Here is an 18,593-nt window from a genome sequence, read left to right as displayed (position 1 = left end):
AGATAAGACTTCATCTGAGCTGAAGCATGCACAGAAATAAATAAAAGACACAGAGAGGTAAAAGAACAGTGTGGTTCAAAAGGAAAGTTTAGAAAACCTTTTAGTGGATTAAAACTTAGTCAAATGCAAGTTAATGTAAAGAAATTACATTTGCACAAGTTTAATATAAGCCTGTGCTATTCATAGAGCTCCAAACTGGTCCGCTGCACGCCTAGTTGACAGCTCCTTTACACCCTTCACACCCTGTCTTGAGAGACCGGGCGCTACCATCTGAGCTACAAGCTTTCATAACTACAGTTAAAGGTATTTATTTTAAATAAAATGTCAGTTGAAGGTATCCTGCTGTAATAGCTAATGTGCCTTAATTACTTCAAACAAAATGAGTTAAAAATGTAAAAAGCATGAGGGTAAAATCCCATGCTTCATGAAATAAAAGAACATGACGAAAAGCAGAAATGGAATTGATAATGGCGCAGCGAAACACTTTTACAGAGCTTGAAAACAATGGAAGATGGATGGTTAGTCATTAGCGCCCATTGTGAATCTTTCCAGTGAGTAATTTGTGGGAAGGCTTGCTGCATTTTTAATATTCTTAAACTGAAGAGCCCTAAGAACACAAACTCCATAAAATAATAACAGGCATTTCACCTTAGCACTATCCGAGCCTCTCAATTATTTACCGCTAATGAATTGCCTCAAGCAATATTCTGCCTAAGTACAATATCAACCATCCCAGAGAGGCTGAATCAGCTCGCTCAAATACTTAAATACATTTACTCAATTATGCTCACTGTCCCTAATATGAAAGAGACAAGGATGTACAAGCTTTCTTCTCCTGACTGGCTCATACGCTCTGTTTCAGCCTTGATATTTCAAGAAAATCCTCACATGCACAACAGCTCTTGTAATGATTAATTGATAAAACATTTTCATAGAAATAGGAATAACAAGGTTCTTGACTTTTCCTCTGTTTTTGTATCTGTGGTGTGGGAGGATATAAAAAAAAGGATGTTTTTTCTGTTGTTGTGGTGTCTAGCCTCAGTAACATAACAGCACTGCAGGCCAGTTGCCAGGCATCCACCAGGCTTTGCACTTTGCAGCCAAACATGCCACCTTTAATGTCTTCATGTTGCCACATCACTGATGAGCCTTCAAGGGCCTGAAAGCAGAGAGTGGAGCAGCACATCACCAGATCCCAACACAGGTGACCAACAGGTAGGACATGAATGCACATAAGCAGAAAAAATATGAAATGGTACACAATACCAGTGTGCTATTGCACGAAAACTGAAGCCATCAAACATTAACAGTGTAGGCGCAATCCCACAGTCGCCTATATCTCAAAACAAAGTCCCTGCTAAGTGCAGGAAACTGAATAACCTTCAGTATATAAACTCATCACTTAAGTGAATGTAAATAGATTCTACCATCTGTTAGCTTCATCTATAGGGGACATCTTCATACTAGGGGATAGTGTATATCTATGCGTATGTGTGTGTGTGTGTGTGCGTGTGTGTGTGTGTGTGTGTGTGTGCTTCAGCCAATTCTGCTCTTATTTATCCTTCTAAAGCAAAAACACAAACCCAGACAAACTCGTTCTCTGTACTTTATTTAACTTAATCCCCTCACAAAAAAACAAACATATCTATGTGAACCATGTGGTATTTGTGGAAAACTGACACACACACATATATATAGTAACACAATTTTTGTGTTTTTTGGTTTCTGGAACATTTTCACAAAAGCTTGTTAATTAAGATGATTATTTGTCAGGGCCGCCCATAACAGGGACTCTTTGGGGCTAAGCTACTAAGATCAGTCTTATTTATCTTAAATATCAGCAACTATAACCATGTTTTACTTTAAACCAAGCACTGCAGTTATAAGCATTGTATTTTGTTTCAGTAAAATCTAAAATGTTTCATTGTTTCATTTTAAACCATCCCAGCCCCCTCCAGTGTGCTTAAGCAAGTGCAAGTGTTTATAAATGTGAATATTTTATACATCTGCAGTCCACTCAAAGTAACAAAGTGAGCATTTGGCTCTAGTTCTATGATGGACGTTGTTATTGCCATTCAATCAGAAAAATATCCCTGCCATGATCCTTCCACTGCGTAACAGAGCAGTTCAGGCCTGACTAGCTTTAGTCAGTTCCATGCTATCCTGCTGTAATCATCAGTCTTTGGCTGTAACTACACCAGAGAGAAATTTAAGTGCAAAGGATCCCGTTCCTAGACAGCTGGTGGTTGTAAATTCCTATCAGGGAATTAAAAAAAAAAAAAAAAACAGGGCGGGAGGAAGACAGTTTGAAAGAAAACATATACTATTTTCATTTCAACTGCTTTAGGGATTAAGGCTCAGGGCTCTAGAAAAAACTGCATTAAAATAATCCACCATTTGCATGTTTTATCTCACAAAGGAGGCTCAAATAGACACACATACACACCAACCCCCACTCCCTCCCTCCCTTTTTCTTTTCCGTCCCCTCCCCCATTCACACACACACACACACATACACACACACACACACACACACACACACGCTCATACGCACATCACACATATACACACTGTCATCATTAAACACACACACAAACACACACGCGCACACACACATCGAGATCAACCTGCTGCCATCTGCTCTACGCGCTCTGTACAATCCTCGCAGAATACATTATTCACTACAATACATCACATCACATTCCCTCAATGTCACAGCCTTGTGGTGGAGAAGAGTGAGGGAGAGAGAATGGGTGAGAGAGGAGAGCAAAACAGCTATTGTACTCTGAAGAGAGAGAGAAACAGTGAGAGAGAGGGGTGAGATTTGGCTTGTTACATGGTACATCGGTAGAGAAAATTAAAGACAGTTTGATTTGGCTTTTAGGTGAAACAAGGTTGTCAGCAAAACTTGTTCCAGTTACAGCTACCAGGCTAGATTAAAGATCCCGACAAGGAGGTTAGTGTATGAAAGTGAAGGGCTGAGAAAGTGAGAAAAAGAAACAGACAGAGACACCTGGCAGCAGAAAATGCAGTATAACTTCTTGTCTGTTAGAGAGGCATACTTTTGTGAAGAGTCTTCTTTATTTATTTGTGCGGTTTCAAAGGATAAGTCTGGTGTTATCTGTTTTTTTTTTTTGCAAAAGTCGACAATCCAGTGAAAAGACCAAAACCAGCAATGTGTTAGTCCATCTCTCAATGCTTCCCTCAGTCTTTAAAAATGGGTCATAAATATACAGTTTCATTTTTCAAAATGCCGCTCCAATCAATATCTTATATGAGCAATTGATCAAAAGACTTTGAGTGCTTACAAAGCGAGTCACTCTTTGACACAGACTCGCAATAGAGAGTTTGCTATGGAGCATTTTTAGCTCCTTTCAGCTCATTGTTTTGGCTTTGTAGCCCACAACTTTACTGTTTTGGTTCAGACAGACAAAATTTAGGGATTTAGAAGGTAAGCCACATGATTCCTGTTGGAGTTGGTGAAGAGCAACACAGAGCTAAAAGGAGCATGATTACCTAATGTGCATCTGCCAGGTGACTGAATCACAACTCAAAAATGAATGTTGACGTTGCTTTCTGTCCGCTGGATGTGCAAATAGGCAATGTTTGCTAAAAAGTCTGCCAATGTTGGATTTACAGATGCTTGTTTGCAGCCAAAATTCAGTTTATGCAAGTTAACCACAAACTCAAACAGGAGTTAAGTGCATTTTGGGGCCTATTTCCAGCTGTGGATCAACACACATTTAGCACGCTGGTAAGTAATTGCAAAACTAAGATGGTTTGGGTTATTTATGCGTTTCTATTCATTTTTAAAGGAGGGATATGGCACAAAGGAATGAAAATGTCAGGCTACAGACAATACCTGTTAGTCCGAGAAACTCAGTGTTGGTTTTTGGTCTTTTCATGGGATTTGTTGATTTTTTTAAAAATCTGCTTTATCCTCAAATCCGTTGTTGATATTGCTACTGTTTTAATGCATCATTGTATGTATTATTTAATTTACTGTTTTTAAATATGCTTAACTGAATAGAATTTTAATTAGATACATTCATAAAAAAAGTATAACTGCTTTGTTTACATGTTTAACTCTGTCCCTGTTTTTTGTTGCGTGCATGAACGTGTGTGTGTTTGTGTGTATGTGTGTCACCATTGTGCGGTGGCAGAGCAGAGGGAGTGAACAGCTGGCAGGCCCACACTTGACTACATATTGACCTGCTTTGCATTCACCTGTTATTCAGCCGAACCTAATGTTTCCACTTGGCTCTGCTGCAGCTGAGCTGCAATTAACCTCGCTGTGAGAGCAACGCAAGCAAGTCTTAAGTAATTTGTCAAAGTAGTTTGTCGAACTTTGCTAAATGTCATTCTGCTTAATCCTGCGGAATTAATAGTTTTTTAGTTGAATTTTCACGCTTAGTAAAAAAAAAAAAAAAGTTATCTAACCCTGCTCACACTTCCGGTACCTTTAAATACAGGCTTCGTTCAATACATCGTAACATACTATTTTTCACACTTGAAGGTTTTCAACAGGGTGCAGGTGATCTCCTGACTGCACATGATTAGCCTTTGAAAATGTCATTTGCCAGTCTAAACACACCATTTGAATGGCAGAAAGCTTTGCTGCATCAGACTCTTCCCTCGTCTCCACTCCACTCCTCCTCTTCGCCTCCTCTGGTTTTTCCCACCCTCCACCCCCCCCTCCTCCCTGCTCTTTTTCCCAGATGCTCTCTCTGCTCTTGTCTGTGTTTGGGCTGCGACTGCGAGGGGTCACCGCCTGCCTTGTTCTCACACGTGGAGCACTGTGTGTGTGTGTGAAAGAGAGACAGAAGCAGTACACACTCGTCTATGAATGATTATATGAATGAGTGTGTGTGCAAGAACGTCCAAAAAAAAGAGGTGTGTGAGTGTGTGAATTTATCCCAATGTCTGTACAGTTGAGCCTGAGTGCCTTTCCCACTGTGTGTGTTTCAAAGTGTTTGAGTGTGTATCTTCCTCTGTGTGTGTGTGTGTGTGTGTGTGTGTGTGTGTGCACGCCTTGCGAGCTCAGTGCCAGGTCTCTCTAATGAGTCTGTCAGGCGCTGTTAGCGACGGCGTGCTCCCCTGGCTCAGCGCACTCCTACAGACACACTGTGATTAGCTGGGCCAACGGCACGCCACCGGGCCAGATTAAACACTCACCACGCCGCCAGGGAACACACACACACACACACTCAGCACAGCACACATTAGAGCAAGCACTACACTCGCCCGCGAAAGCACTACACATACACACACATACACAGACATACTTAGACACACACAGCTTCATCATCATCGTGCCCATTAGCCAGCTCTGATACAGTAACACGTACTTGCCCTCCAGAGCCAGGTGTTGACGCCAACAGAATTGAAAATGAATGTGAAATATAAACATAATACAAGCCACCTATGGCACCGGCAAAATGCTAATATTTCATTAATCTGTCTGTCTTTATTGAATTCCTGTCTGCTGCTAATCTTGAACATCACTCAGAATTAAGGCCAGCCCTTCTGGCTTCAACAGATTTCAACATCTTCATTAAAGCGACATGATTCACTAATTACAGGTAATTACCCTTTAATGAGCAGCCCAGATGAATGAGCAGATATGCAGAAGAGGGGCAGGCCTGAGGACACGTCGTTCTTCATTCCTCAAGGGCTGAGAGCGGACTCTGACTTGGTTTTACAGCTTGACCGTTAGCTGAGACATGGTGGTCTGGTAAGAAAAAGCTGACTACACATCTGTCAGACAAAAGCCTAGTGTACAACACAGGATACTGAATATGAGTTATAGGACAATTTGAACCTGACATGTATATACTGGTATGTCTCTGTTCACACAGAACCAGTAGGTCTGTACATAATATGCTACTGGCAATCACAAGAATATAGAAGTGCTTGCATATCAGTTTTTTTTTTTATTTGTAACCCTTTAATATAAATCTGTCTGACTGTCACAGTTTGTCTATGAGTTAAGATCACCTTGTTTTAAGTCTGAATGAAGATTGTGGATTTTGTCCCATATCACCTACACTGGAAGCACATTAGGAAGGAATCTTCTAATGGCTAGTATTAAAAGGAGAGATGCATCTGTCAAACAAAACCAGTTTCTATATTCATATGGGCAACTGAATAATTGTAAACCCATTCATTACAATAAAGTCCTTCAACACATACGACCACATAAGATGTTTGTTCCTACCCCAATACTGCATATAAGAAATAGATGTAGCCACTGTGACGCCAAACCCTCTGGATTGTGGACTACTGCCTAATGATTGGTGTTTTGGCCATCTTGGTTTACTGGAAACAGAAGTGACCATATTTGGACTAGAGGACGGCTTTAGGGTGGAGCGAGGGTGGATCTGACTGAGAACCAGAGAGCAATGTCATGGTAGCAAATTGTCATAAGGTCGCTACAACATCTTTATCATGTAATTTACTCTACATGCAACCTTGACTTACAACATGACTACATGCTTAGGTTCAGACTGTTAGGATCTGCAGTTCTTTGTCTATTTCCCCATGTTTCTCCAGTGTTCTCCCCTCCCCTCTTGTTGGATGTTTGTCCCCAGTTTGTTTCTCCTGTTTGTGTGTGTATTAGGCTGGGCGTGGCTGAACTACACTCTGCTCTCAAGCTGAACTCCTGACACACCTGCTGCTCCTCACACACCTGCTGCTCCTCACACACCTGCTGATCATCTACTCTGATTGCCAGCTACCTGATTTAAGCCCAGCCTTCCTTTCCAGTCTCCGCCAGTTTGTTGTCAACCCTCTTGTGGTAACAACTTGGCTTTTATCTTGATCAGTGTTTTTTGTTTCTTGAAATTTTGCCTTTTTTTTTGGAAACCTGCCTGAACCTGTTTTCCTTCTCTGTGCTGTAAGAGCTGCCAAACTTACCATACCCATCGAACCACGTCCAGCCTTATCGTGTCTGCACTGTAAGTCCCAATTACAACTGCTAGATTATAAAACAAACAAAAAAAATCATGGTTTATCTTAAGTTAACTGCATTTGTAACTAACGTCCCATGTTGTATCTGGTGGGACATAGATCACATGCCTACATTCAGGGTTGCAAAGTTAAAATAACTCACTGCTGAATTTTAGTTTCACATGGGACACAAACAAAGGTCTCTTGTGTCAAAGTCCTGTGTTTGTTTGACAATAGAGGTCCTTGTCTTGCTCTTTATACTGCATCACCTCACTTCGTCCTTTGCTCCCGTCGTAACTGAACAATGTCTTTTTTTTCTTTGTTACACCATTATTCACTTCTTAAACAATCAGATACATCTTAAGGCTCATTGGATGGGTCATCACCACACGATTGAAAACCAGTGTTAAATATGATGTAAATTTAATAGGTTTGTTGTGTTTCCATGTCATTAATAGTCATTGTTGTAATGTTATTTCTATACATTTATCATACCCGAGGCTTGAGTTTGGTGACCTTATGAGAATTTAATGTGACAACTTTAATGTTAAAGCATCTTTGGGTTCAGGAAGTCATGCCAACTATCTAGTCCTAAAGCTGATGCTATAGGGAGCGTATAGTGTTTGACATTAGAAGCAGCTTATCTTAACTGCCGTTGAGTGACTGATTCAGACAAGCTGTGATCACCCTTGACACGAACAACAAATGTGGGTTTTTCCTGGGTTGAAATATAGAGGGAATTTTACCGGCACTGTTAAGAGTGAGATTTGTAACACATTTAAGGTGGTAATGGGTTAAAGCAGGCAGCTTTTCTAAATGTGAAGGTGTAGGAGGTGCAGACTGTAAACTCGCGAAAAGAGAGGGGCGTTTATTGTTTCTTTGTTGTTTAACTAGGGGAAAAAAATATTTTTTTCTTCCTCTGCCTTGGTCTCTCTCTTTCCCTCTCTCTCTCTCTCATAAAACCAACAAGTGAGAATAAGATTGCTCTAACAACTAACCAACATTAAAGAGTGATGTTTCTTATCTTGAGCCTGCAGAAAAAAAGCTAATTTTCCCATGTTTCTGACCCCCCCCACTTGCTGACTCTCGTGCCAAATGTCCTATTTTTACCCCTGCGTGTGGCATCTCAGGGTTTTCCTTGTCACCACCACGTTTCCTGTCAACAGTGTGTAGGTACGGTTGAACAGTGCAGTTACTGAAAAGGCCCTGACACTGTCTGTCTAACTGTCTTTTGCTCAGATGTGGTCAAAGATCTTTGTCTCGATATCAAGTTTGTGTGGCCTTGACATGTTTTTTTTCTTTTGTGCCTTTTATATTGTTACATACATTAACATACTGCAGTGGAAACACTGCGACAAAGCACTAGAGAGACTCTTGGTTCATTTTCTCCTGTTTGTTCACCTTTAATCCCAGCCCGTGGGATTAGGATATTTACAGAAATAACCCTTTGTTTACAATACACTAATCCAATCACTGTGCTGAAGTTCATTCAATTTGTGCCCTGACAGTGAACCCCCCCCACTCCACCAATCCTTACCCTCCTCCACGAAAGCATATTTATCATGATGCCATATGCGCCAACACAACACTGCGTCTTTTCTCTTGCTGAAATGTGCAGAATGTGATATACTGTACTGTGTGGCACAATGGAGTAATTGTGTTTTGTCCCTTGAGGGAGAGTATGAGTTGGAAGAAGAGAAATCATCAGGATGTATGCTTTCCAGCCTCATCTGACAATACAGTTGTGAGTGAGGGCAACTCATGGTCATATAAATGAGCGACATGATTCCTAGGATGTAAGTGTGTTGCCTGACCTCCATTACCGCCGCCTTGAGTCGCTCTCTTAGCTTTTTAATGTCAAGGCGTATCCTATTTTTTGCAGCACTTTGCTACAATAAACTTTAATAACCTTTCTTTCTGCAGGGCAAAACAGAATATGAATTTCAAGCTACCCCAAATCAGTTCCAGATGTATATGAGTGAGTAAAATTCTTTTTATGAAAGACAAATATACGTCGGGACTTAAGATGATAAACAATGAAATGCCAATAGACTGCATGAAGTTAACTGTCCTCTTTGTGCTGCACCTCTCCTCCAGCGTGACGCACAGTGCCTCTTTTGTTCTGCCACTCATTGCTTATGTTACTGTAGAGCACTAATGCACACAGATCGATAGCATACTTTCCATTTCAACACATTGAGCTGATGTACGGACACACAGTTGGAATTGATCCCGTCCTGTCAACACAAACTTCTTCTTTTTCCTGCTGCAAAATAAACAGTATTTAAATAAAAATCTTTTTCTTTTTTTCACAGTGTGTTCACAATCTCAAACCCCTTTGTGGCTTGACATCTCTGTATTGCACACTGAATAACTGCATTGCTGATGATGATGTAAGGTTGGGTGGGTGGGAAACGGTGTAACAGAAGCACAGACACTGCGCATCAAGATCAAAACAGAACATCTGGCCCATTCACATGAATCAAATTTAAAAACGTTGTGTCACTTTCCAAATGCCTTCTCTTGCACATTGTGAACCGTTTATGATTTAGGAAAAAAAACATCATACTGGCTCAAATAAAACTATTCTGAAACAGCTGTAAAGTTATAACGGCCGTAAAATATTTTAATACACCAATAAAACGATAAGTCTGAAATGTAAAGAAATATAGCCAAACAATGCCAGTCGCCTGTTGGTCTAGAACAAACAAACCCAGCAAAATCAATTTCCTCCCCCACAGGATGTCCACCACATGCTCGCAGGGTTTTTACGACCACAGCTGAAAGGTGCAAAAACACCAAGCATGTTTCAAGTAAGCAAAACTATCAATCTGCACTTTTAACAAGCTCACAGTACAAGGTGCACACAGTGTGAATATAGTCTGAAACCTTTACAGGCATGAAGGCTGAAAACAGGAACTGGCTGGTCTCACTAAAAACAGGTCACTAAGTTCAATATACTGTATGCAGAAAAATAAGATGACGATTTAGGGTATACATAGACATTTAAATCTTGAGCTTTCAAGATACACAAAAACATTTCATCATGTAAATTTAGCCGAAATTCTAGGACAAATGTTTTCTTTGCTTTTCCTGTAAATTGAGGTTGAGGCAGGAATACCTTTCTAGAGTGAAACTAAAAAATGTCAAAGCATGCTGTTCACACTTTATACAATAAAATCAGTCTGTTAGGATCTCTGATCCTTCCTCTAAATGACTCTGAATATGAAAAACATCACCAGGAAGAGTCAGAATATGTTTTTTTCCCCTGCTATAAATCATATAGTGGTCTTTTAAAATGATACATTGTAGGAGGAAACTCTTTAAACGTTGTGAAGCTCTCAGCCCACACTATACAGTAGGTGCTTTTGAGACCAAGATAAAATGTTTTCAGTGATAACAATAAAACAGCTCTTCTTGGTTCGATGAACCAAACCATCATCTTCTGAAAGGCAGAGATGGAGAGAGAAACAGAGAGAGGGAGAGCACTAATCTCATTACCTTCTCTTCCTGGCATGAGAGAATATTCATTTCTCTGTGGCAACCAGCAGGAGGGTGACGACGGGGGGGAAAAAAAAATCAATCGCACATCCCACCATTTCATTTTCCATGTAATTAAATCAGTTAAATGTTTTAAAAACATGTAAACTCCGTCAATGACTTTGAGTCATTTGCATTTTTAATTAGGCCAGATTAATTCTAATAAGCGAGCTGGGCTAAGGCGATGACAGAGCAGGCCTATTGTGTGTCTGTCACACTCATTTAATTCTGTCATTATGTCCCATATCCTATTATGATAATTGGCTTTTTATTCTCAATCAACAACCAGCCAAGGCTATTAAGTAATAATCTCTGACTACTGCACTTTTAACCTTAAATATGTAAGAAGTTTGCCACCTTTAAAACAACAATCAGCTGATAAAGAAGGGAAAAAGCAAAAAAACGGTGCAATGCCCAGGCTTATTCAGCCCAGCGACTTGCTCCAAATGAAAAATGACTGTCAAGAAGCTGCATGTTGACACTTGGCATAGGGTGTAAAGCAAACACATTAGACGGAGGAAATGGGTATCACCATCTTCCCCCTGCAAGGTAACTAAGCAGCGAAGACGAATGTGTCTGATGTGTTCAGCCATTTCCTCTGCTCCCTCTCTGGGGAGTCACTCGAAAACGAAATCTCTGAAGAATCTGGCCCTGCTGTTTAATTGAAAGACACTGCTGCAAACAAATAGGGGAAGTGTTAACAGATTACAGACACATAGACATGCAGCAAGCCAAATATCTCAGACAGAAAAGTGATTTTGAGTGAAAATAGCAGACATGAACTTAATCATGAGCTGCAAAAATCAACTTTTGTCACAATGGCTCATTAATTAGAGAGTTTTAGGTTTAGTTCTCTTTTTCTGGGGCAGAGCAGTTATGAAGACAGGACCAACATGTAACTTACTGTGCTAAACTTCAGTGTATGTGTGCGATCAGGCAGCTCTTTTAAGTATGTAACTCGTAAAAATGAACAGCAAAGTAGTAAATCTAAATTTAAACTAGAATTACTGCCTCGCGGTTTGTGTGCCTCAGCCAACCAGTCAAGTTGAAGTTACAGTATACATCCATGTCTGTTTAGACTTATATGTAGCTATGACCACAGACTGCCTCAAATATTGATGTTTCTGTAAAGAAGCTACAAATTCTAAGATGTGGATGGATGCTTCACACACATCTTCAACCCCGCAGCACTGGCGATCCATACAATCAGCACAATTTCAAGGTAGACACCAAAAGATTAGAGTCACCATTTCAGTAATGCACCACATGTCTGAGTTATGGCTCTGAATAATGGTCAGAAAACATTATGGTTTCACAGTGATTTTGACCTTTGACCTTTTGGATATAAAATGTCACTTCATTAAGTTAACCCCTTCATATGAAATGTTGTCATGATTAGTGTATGCCTTATCAGTTTATAGCCAAAAACATGTTTTATGAGTTCATAGCGACCTTGATATTTGACCATCAATTTCTAATGAGTTCATTTTTGAGTCTAAGTGGATGTTTTGCCAAATTTGAGAAAAGTCCCTCATGGTCCTCTTGAGACATTGCATTGACAAGAATGAGATGGACAAGATCACAGTGACCTTGGACCTTTGACCACCAAAATAAAATCAATTCATCTTTGAGTCCAGGTGGATGTTTGTGCCAAATTTGAAGAAGTTCCCTCAAGGAGTTCTTCAAACAGAAGAAGGACGGACAACCCGAAATATAATGGCCCTGGCCACGGCCATCGTCAGCACAAATGCATATTATCAACTTTACAAAAAGTAAAAAATAAAAATAATAATAATAATTGATCAACATGACAACTATGACTTCAGAAGCTCAGCAAGCACTCAGTTAAGCAAACAGCTATCCTGAAAAGTTTGACATTATATAATCCTTCTAATCTTCTACCTCTGTTGATCATAAATTACTATTTCACCAGATCTAAGTTGGTCTTTAGCTGCACCATCAACCAAAAATCACCCCAAACACCATTTCTACCTCTGAGAAATGTTAGTATCCATAAAACTCCATTTTGCACATCTATTCGTGGACTGTTTACCCATTTCATAATATCACTAATTCTATTAACATGTAGGCTTACACCTTGCTAGAGTGCAAAAACATTTTCTACATCCTGATGCTTCCTTGCACAGCAGAAAACATCAATGGTACCCTCAGATTGCTGCCTCAGCAGCACTACTAAAGAGGAACACTCGCATGAAACGTGTGTTATTAACACAAAGATGTAGGACAAAGAATGGCAACCAGTCATATCAGTAGTCACCATGTGACGTGACCTTTGTTGTCAAACATGTGGTCGGGGGCATTTTGAACCCACTCACAGTATACTGCAGTGGTTAACTTATGTGGCAGTTCTTTGAAATAAACAGGAAATGTACATTGAGCTTTTACAGCCCCACTATGACAGTTACCTGTCAACCGCAATCTAATTTTAATGCAAATGCTTTTCTCACATGACAATTAAAAAGTGTACAGTTAACAATGTCAAAAAATTAGAAAAACTGATCAAAAAAAAGTTTAGTTTTTTTAAAGTTACTGTGAGCAGTTTTGTGTAGGAACTATTTCCTCTCTTCTGAAATACAACCACAAACAGTGTCACCTCACAGAAGGATGTTTCTATTTGTTACATTGTGATATTACCAAATGACGGAAATAAATACTGAAACTCAAACAAGCCATTTCAGGTAGCTTAGGAGCAGTGCCTTCTGAAGGAGTGAGAGCTCCCTTTGGCCTGGACTTTGGACTTTATTACTTAGACCTTTTACAAGCACAAAAACGCTATAAAAAAACAATAAAGACAAGGGAAAACCCCAAGAAGCATAATAGGTCCCTTTTAACATAATGCACGTCAACCACATCCAGTAACACAACCAGTTGTAAGAGATATCAAGAAACGCACAGTTTACTTCCAGGGTCCTTTTTTAAAATATTCCCATGTTACCAGTTGTTTTGTCTGGTTTAATCCAGCAGGTGTCACCTTCATGTTCCTGGTCAAACTGCCAAACCAGTGGAAGAGTCCAAAACCCTTTGTAGAGGAAAGGGACCCAGAATGTACCATAAGTAAGCAGTACAGAGGGGTGTTTTTATTGGTATGGCAGTAATGCTTTTGTAGGAGCTCTAAATATGCATGCTGTCGTGATACCTCTGTGTCAGAATGGATATTGTGATGTGCTGATGTGCACAAAACTGTTTTTGTATGTAAAGATTGCATAATATATTGGTTGATTTATTTCAAATAACTGTGGTTTGTCTTGTAGGAGGAGCTTCCAGTATAAAAGCCACAGGTGGAGGCTCCTTGCATCAGTGCAACTTGGGCCTTGATTGGAACCATGTGCTAGAGCCCCATAGTCACGGGCCCAGTGTGGTCCTTTTTCTTGTGTTCATTTGAAATAGGTTTATTTCTGATAGTTTGAACAGTTTGTTCTTAGGTTTTTTTTTTCTTTTTATATTTTTCCATTCCATCATTTTTACTATCATTTAGTTTTGTACAACAGCTCCTTGCAATTGACTGGTGAACCCAGGTGAAGATCTTGAGTCCATGTCCTCTTCCGCCACCACTGGGCCAAATCCTACAGTGGGGACTATGTTGGACTGTAAACAGGTGACGCAACACACAAATACTGTCATATACTGTATAACCAAGTGAAATTTCAGGAAGGTATGAAAATATAGATACTGCCCAAGCCAAGAGGAGGCCATTAAATTTTACATCTCATATTGTCACGAGCACAAGCCTCTCATCCATGAGTAGATGCATGCATTAGTGAATGGCACTATAGGTCAGAGGTAAAAGCAGTTTTTTTGCATCATCTCAAAATGTCTTCAGAAGAAGTCCTTACACAGCACACTCATCCATAAATGTAAAACTTTTATATTTATCTGTGACGTTGCCAGTCCTTTTGTCAGAAGCCAGTATAATAATGGAAAAAAATGTCATCCATTCAGTAGCTCAAAATGTACTATAAACAATGGCAGGAAAGCGGTGGGGGCTGGGAGGGCTTTGTTTCAACAAAAGCCACCCTGATGCAATTGACGGTTGGACCTTTAATGTTCACAGTTTCTTGCTGGCTGCTCTCCTCAACAAAATGCCTGTGCAGTCATCTCACTCATATTCTTCACTCTAAAATTAGCTGTGGAGTGCAGCAAGCTGTCAGTGCTGATTCAGTTGGACAGGCACAGCCCGAATGTATTAATTTTCTCATACCGGAGAAAAGTGCTTTTCCAGGTTTCAGTACCCCCCACTTTGCCTATATCCCTGTGCATTAGTCTTTTTCAAGAAGCCACTTTTTATTTACCAGAGGAGATTTATCTCCAAGTGCAATAAAGTTAGCAAGTCCTCTCAAACAGTCCAGTAACACTACTTTTAGCGCTCTAAAGACTAGACTTACTTAATAAACCTTTTTATTCAACAGTCAGACCTTATGAAAGTGCCGTATGGCCTCACAATTTACATTTTACTCTGTAATTATCTGTAAAGAGGACTTAATAAGTTCACTCTTGAGTACACACAAGGTGAGCGTTACTATGGGGATGCAGAGCGCTCTTCTGTGCTCCGTGGCACTGAGGCCTACTCCATTGTGGCGAGAGACAACAGCTGTCTTTACCTTTGGCAGGCAAACAGGCTCATTAAGGGCAGCCATGTTTGTTTTTGTGCCCGATACCTAGCCCTAAGCAAACACCGCCATATCTCCACTCCACAGCCCTTGCAGTCTCAACATTTCCTTCCCGATTGTGGAGGGAGGCCCTGGCACGTTGAACCCGCTGTACGTTTTTTTTTTCTTTCCCTGTGAGCTCTGGCCGAGCTGCCAATGGCTCTCAAAGAATGCGTGCTTAATTGAGAAATTTAGCCGGGGTTGGAGCTGATGAAATGCAGCTAGCACACAGCTGAGATGTTATGAATGTTGTGTATGTGTTGTACACATAATGTATGTCATTATAATGCCTGATATCACATCTTGTGGTATGTCACAAGAAAGCCTCCTTTGTTTGTTGTGCCGACGACGTGATAAAGGCGTCATTATTTGGTCTGCTCACAGCTAACAGTAAAATCTGCAGTGAAAGGTTTCATTCGCATATTTTCCTCCTCTCTCAGCACTGTCTGAGGCTTGAGTGACAAGGCAGGTTGAATTCATAACGCTTTGACAAAAATTCCATTTAAAAGGGAAAATGGCATTGAATGTCATTCCATTACTGCAGACAGCAAACATGGGAACACTCTAACCCAGAAGGCATTCGCATTAACTTATACAAAATAGCAGAGAGACTATTTTTTTGGCTTTTCTATAATATATGTACAGCACCGGAGTATTTTTCAGCCAGAGCATTTCAAAAGTAGCCTTCCAAAATGTACTCACTTATTTGATTTCATCCCTTTTCACCATTTGTCAAGCCCAAAGTCACAATGCATTGTGAAATGAGTTCTTAATGTGGAGTAATGAGGCTGTCATGGCAAAGCAGTCTCTGCTTGTTTGAATTTGACTCATGTCGTAGATTCAATTAAATCAGCTGAAGTCAAGCTGGCCTCGGGCCAGATCGGTAATGGGTGACCTCATTCAAACAATGCTCTGACATATTGAAACAATAAGAGGAAGGGCCTTGAGTCAGTTGCAAAAGCAAACTCCACTCAAAAGCGATAAGGTAAAAAAAAATTACAGTGAAGTCACCAAAGTGTTTGAAAGATTCATGTCGTCATTTGTCTTCAGGGGGGCTCGCGTAGTGTTGTTTTTATTTTATTTTTTTGGTGCCAAAGATGTTGCTTGTATAACATCATAAAGCAGACTGCTGTGTGTGTGCTGTCATTTAAACCACAGTCCAAATGGAGTACAGTAATACTCCAAATACACAATGCACAATATGGCAGTAAGTAGGGATGTCTGTTTTGGTTAATGTTGCTTTTGAAAGCCTGATACCCATTAACCAGGAACTAAATGGTTAATTTTTAAGAAAAAAAAAGCAAAATGGCATAAAAAAAGAGGCCTTTCCTTTTCTCATACTCTAACAATTTCAAAGCGCTGGCCATTTAAAGGTGGTGAAATTTTTATGTTTTGTGATGTAAATGTTTTGCATTTTATTTTTATTTTCTATTGCCTTTGCTGACAGACTGCTGGCTAGCTGCATTAACACATGGAAACATGGCCACTGCCCACCCTCTAGTTTCATGTGGTTAGTTGAGGTTAGCGTCGGCTGTTTTGCACTGTACACCACCTGGGTCGAATGGGAGCCAGCAAGTATTGCTGCTTCTTTGTGATTACTGCTGGTAACGCCTTTACTTATAAGTAAAATATAAGCATTCCTAGTCAATACACATATCCTCTGTGAACTTTGACCCTCACTTTCTTTGCCCATAAAAAATGAAAACAAAATTGATGGAGCTTTAGAGATAAAGCTACCTTACAGATTTTTAAACACAGCTGGCCCATCTCTTCTGTTGGAGGTTTACTTGTCCTTAGAAGTCTAAACTGATTTATTTGGATGTTGAAATGCCTGGAATCTAAATCATGACACAAACACTCCCAAGGCTATGTAAACAACCTTTCCAATTCCAGTCTACAACCATGCTGTCGGAGCAATAACTTGAGTGCCAAGGGCAAAATCACTTCTCACTTTTGGAAGGGTCTCCACTGTCACAAAGTTATTAAGAGAGGGCGCTCCCCAGTTTGTATAAAAGGGAGTAGGCATCGCTAAAAGGGATATTCTGATTCTACTGTCAATGTACAATCAATTATCTTACTTATTATAAGGTGGCTTTACCATTTATTACGTGTGAATTTACAGCTTGGAAAGACAGAGACATCCTGAGTGCTTTGTAGAATAAACAGAAACGAGGCAACGAAATCAAAACGGAACATCTTGCTTTACTCACTTTTGTTTCTCTATTCGCCAGGGCCAACAGCGGTTACAGTAAACAGATAAAAGAGCACACACACACACACACACACACACACACACTCACACTGACACAGTAACTGCATCTCATTAAGCAGCATTCCCTCTGGCCCTTATTCCATTAGAAATTAAAACTTGGGACAATTAGTGGCAGATTGGTCTCAGCTCAGTGCGCTACAGTCGCACTCTCAAGGCTCCAAGATGACTTAATTACAGGCTCATCTGAAAACTGTGTGATAGTACCGTGCTAGAGCACACAGTGAATACCTGGAGTGAGGGTCAGACACAACAATAGATGACAAATTAACTGCTGGAAATAGCACTCTATAACAGAAAAATCAAACTCAAGTCAGACAGAAGTAGTTTAATGAAGTGTTGGCTGTAAGGAGGCGTGACAATAGAAATGTTGCACACTACAACAAAATGTTAATTCAACCCTGCTGCTCTGTGATCATTTCTACCAAAGACACCAAACAGGATGAGAGGGGCTAAAGGTCAAATGCTGGCGAATTCAAAAGTCTCTGGACCGAGCATATTTCCTTGTTTGGGAGACAGTTTGGTACTGGCTCTTTTAGTTTTGGTTTGTCACTTCCGACAGATGGAGGGGTGCAAAGTATTTCAACTCAATGGCATCTCTACAGATCAGGATGGGACACTATTATATATCTCGATATATTTTTAGTATCAAACCTGAAAATAAATATTTCGGCCTCGCTACAGTTTCCATGGACATAGTGAGCACAGAAAGCAAGATATTTTATCAAAATTCTGAAGAAAAATGGGTAACCTATTTTTTATCTGCTTCATCACTCTGCTTATGACAAGGACACAAAGCACATTTTTCTGTAATTGAACCAACTGTAGTTTATGTAACGACTGACCGTTCTGCCCTTCAAGCCAGAGAGAGAGAGACAGAGAGCAATTTGATCGCTCCTGTCACGTGACACCATGTCCCATTATATTGTGATGTTGTCATAGGAGGAGAGGAAATGAAATGCCTCGCAGCTATATGGGAAGCGCATGTGTGTGTGTGTGTGTGTGGTCGGATGTTGGGGGATTCAGAGGTGTTAAAGTGAGTGAGTGTGTGACCCTTTGTTTGAGTGTGTATGAGTAGTCATGCAGGATCCAATATTTGTTCGAAACTTGTGCCGTTGTAATTGGACGACTTGGGATTTTCACCTCTCTTAGCAACTATTGACCCACAA

At 40.2% G+C, this 18,593-nt stretch overlaps 1 protein-coding gene and 1 long non-coding RNA gene across 4 annotated transcripts in view; one reads left to right on the top strand and one right to left on the bottom strand.

The window, feature by feature from the left end:
- LOC121947313 (TOX high mobility group box family member 2-like) overlaps positions 1 to 18,593 on the bottom strand; it is a 96,160-nt gene that overhangs the window by 62,606 nt on the left and 14,961 nt on the right. The gene's annotated exons all lie outside the window — the stretch shown is intronic.
- Positions 12,929 to 18,593, top strand: part of LOC148188742 (uncharacterized) — a 47,749-nt gene continuing 42,084 nt past the window's right edge. For both annotated transcript variants that reach the window (XR_015777531.1, XR_015777532.1), the window contains exon 1: positions 12,929 to 14,104. This is a non-coding gene — a long non-coding RNA (uncharacterized LOC148188742). The remainder of the gene's footprint in view (positions 14,105 to 18,593) is intronic.

This window comes from Plectropomus leopardus, chromosome 9 (assembly GCF_026936395.1).
Source record: "Plectropomus leopardus strain MGB_pleo_1.0 chromosome 9, ASM2693639v1, whole genome shotgun sequence".
Lineage (NCBI taxonomy): Eukaryota > Metazoa > Chordata > Actinopteri > Perciformes > Serranidae > Plectropomus > Plectropomus leopardus.
The sequence above is the reverse complement of the archived record's forward strand: the minus strand, read 5'-3'. Positions and strand labels throughout refer to the sequence as shown.